Genomic DNA, 2,963 nt, shown 5'->3' with positions numbered 1-2,963 from the left:
ATAGGTAATGAACAGTCCTAAAAAAGATCAAGTTCTAATTTAGTTTATTTTTTGTTTCCTGGTAACATTTTGACTTCACTAACAATTTTGTCTGAAATGTCATGCGTAAGTGTTAATAAATGAAAGGTCCATTAAATCCAAATGTGTGTCAAGCTAACTACTGCCTTGAAGCAGCTGTTGTTCCATTGGCTTAGTCAAGTTTCACTTGGTTATATCAGTGGTGAATCCGGCCCCAACCTTTACATACAGGTCTAAAATAGTCATAACTTTTTACTCCAATACAATGAGACAAATTTAGAGAGGTGACCCTTGTCAATGGAGGGGTGGGTGTGGGGCTCTACCGGAGACTGGAAGAAAGCAGCAGAAAAGGCCTATATATTGAAGAGTTATCAACAAGCCAACTTACATACAGCGGGCAGGCAGGAGATATGGGCCAACATAACTTAGGGCATCTCCTCAGCTACGTCAGTGAGGTCTCCTGTGCCTGTAAACTAGAAGTGCTGTACCATGCACTGCTCCGCTACCCCAGCAGAAAAATTGCCTGGGTTAAAGTCCTAAATATTTTTATTCACCTCCCCACCACTGCCTCTTTCAAGACCTGTTGTCTTAGCTGAAATTGAAACCCTCTATATTCTTTTCTATGTACTTGAGAGTTAGCGCCCCCAAAAAGATGAGAGTGGATATCATTCTGACACTAAGAAACAAGAACCAAGAAGTCATAATCCAATATGGAGAAGTTTGTTTAGCATTGGTTTTCCTTTTTCTTTTTTCTCTCCTCCCTCCTACTTTCCCCCACCCCATTTTGGAGTAGCTAATTCATCAGTGTAACAGCTGATAGCCCTTTTTAAAAAATGTTGTTTTAATTGAATATACTGCAGCTTTCCCAGAAACAAGATGGGAAAACCTTGCTTGATCATCATTAGTCAGCAGTACTTCACAAACAGCAGCGTCTTTCTCTACTTGTAGCTATCTGCTACCATAATTTGGAGGGCTTGATCCTGACAATTTTCATTCATGACTGGTCTTCTGGGCACACGTGAGTGTTTTGCTGATATGTACCTATGCTGTGGCAAAGGTGTCCTGGAAAACATAAAGGAAATTATAGCCTTTGGAAATTAGAAGGCACCTATACGACTCAGTAAAAAAAAAAAAAAAAAATCTATCTTTGCTTCACTTTATTTCCTTAGAATTCTTGAATAAAGAACCTAACTCCTGGCAAGTCTACCACAAAACTAACAAATAAATGACCCAATGCATGTATCTCTGCGTAAAATTATCTTGAAGGAAAAAATGTGATTTTTTTTCTCTAGCTTTCTTGAGATTAAAGTATCTTTGAAAATGTGCACAGCAGCTAGTGAAGAAGCTGTCAAAGCTAATTTATTAAAATAGTTCTGACTATAAAATGTATCCCAAAAGATAATAAAAGAACTCTAAGACAAACAATCTTTATCTTAAAAGATAACTAAGACTATTTAGTGATGTCCAGAGTAGCACCCGCATTCTTTTTCATGGGGGCTAGTTGTCCCCAGCGAATGCCCCTGTATGCATACTCTGGCGTGGGGCAAATTGCCCTGGGTGGGGTAGGGAAGGCTGGGGTCAGCACCTGAGCCGGCCCCAGCAGCCTTACCTGGGGTCCTGGGGAGCTCCTGAGACTACAGGAGCAGTGATCCAGGCACATGGAGCCTGGTTAGCAGCCAGAGCCATTTAGGGTGGCCAGGCTCTGGTTTCAGGTGGCACACACTGCTGCCACATGAATGATACCGCTTTCTTTCTACACACTTTTTGTGATACTGGGATTTGCCAGTATTTAAATATGGTTCCAATCTGCAATGTGGAGAACCAAATCATGCATTTTGCAGAACTTCTAAAGCCTTTGAGGTGCTACAAATTGCATGTGTGTGCTTGTATGGATGCACCCTAAATGTTTGGAAATTGTAAAGCACAGCTACCAGGCTGTTCTGAGCGCCTAGGCAAGATCCAAAACGTGAAGCCCCTTGGATCTAACTTGGGGCATGGGGCTAACTACTGTGGTCATGAGATCCTTTTATGGGTGTTATATAATATTAGCACTGTTTGGTGTGCACCTACATAGGATTCACAAGATAAACCCAGAGACTACAAATGGGAATTCATAATGTCAAAAGCATTCTGAGATACTGTGGTCTTTCTGAGTTCTTTGCAATAGAAGAATTACTCCATTTTTTTCTGCAGTCAAAATAATAGTGAAAGATAACAACCAGGATTTTCTGAGCTGTGCTTTGGGTCTGTTGAGGAGTGCCTTGAGGCTAACGAAGTTGACAACCATTGTTATAAGCTAAAGTAGCAACCAAGTATACAGAATTCTTCTAAAATGATTTGCACTTCATTTTTCCTTGAAAGTCAATACTATTTCATTGATAATTTTATAGTTAAAAATGCCCACTGCAAAGCGTCATGGTGAAATTCACCTCAGGACGGTGTCATTGCATCCTTTAGTTACCATTTGGAATCCAGTTGAATGCTGTGTTAGATTCTTGCAGATCCTCTTCACTTGAGTGAATTAAAAAATGAATTGTTTCATATACCTCAAGCTCAGTATATCACGTCAAAAAAACTTGACATTTTTTAACTCTCTGCCCAAATCCACAGCTACCCGCCAAGCAACATTTTCTGTTAAAAAAAAAAGCAAAGAAGTGATATATTTTAAAAAGCCAAGGGGGCTTTGGAGGCTGCGTGTTGTTTAGGTAAAATGGTTTTGAGACAGTCAACACATTATACAACAATATGTAGGAGTTTATAACAAAAAGCTATGATTTATTTTGCTTGTTTCAGTTTGTAAAATTGTCCCTGTTCAGTGCTCTAGTTGCCAATAAAAATCAGTTTGTATACAAAAATATATAGGAGAAATATCACTGTTTGGATCAAAAACAATGAAATGTTTACAAATGATTAAGAATTCTTTCAGTACACTCTGACCTGCTGAA

General features: G+C 39.3%; 1 long non-coding RNA gene across 1 annotated transcript in view; it reads left to right on the top strand.

Annotated features, from left to right (window-relative positions):
- The first annotated feature begins 1,509 nt into the window (after window positions 1-1,509).
- The window catches only part of LOC109323913, a 16,416-nt gene continuing 14,962 nt past the window's right edge, over window positions 1,510-2,963 (top strand). Inside the window, exon 1 of the long non-coding RNA XR_002104779.1 lies at window positions 1,510-1,521. This is a non-coding gene — a long non-coding RNA (uncharacterized LOC109323913). The remainder of the gene's footprint in view (window positions 1,522-2,963) is intronic.

The sequence above is a fragment of the Crocodylus porosus genome, unplaced genomic scaffold, assembly GCF_001723895.1.
Source record: "Crocodylus porosus isolate Cpor-Errol unplaced genomic scaffold, CroPor_comp1, whole genome shotgun sequence".
NCBI lineage: Eukaryota > Metazoa > Chordata > Crocodylia > Crocodylidae > Crocodylus > Crocodylus porosus.
Note: the sequence above shows the minus strand (reverse complement) of the source record. Positions and strands in the feature narration are given on the sequence as shown.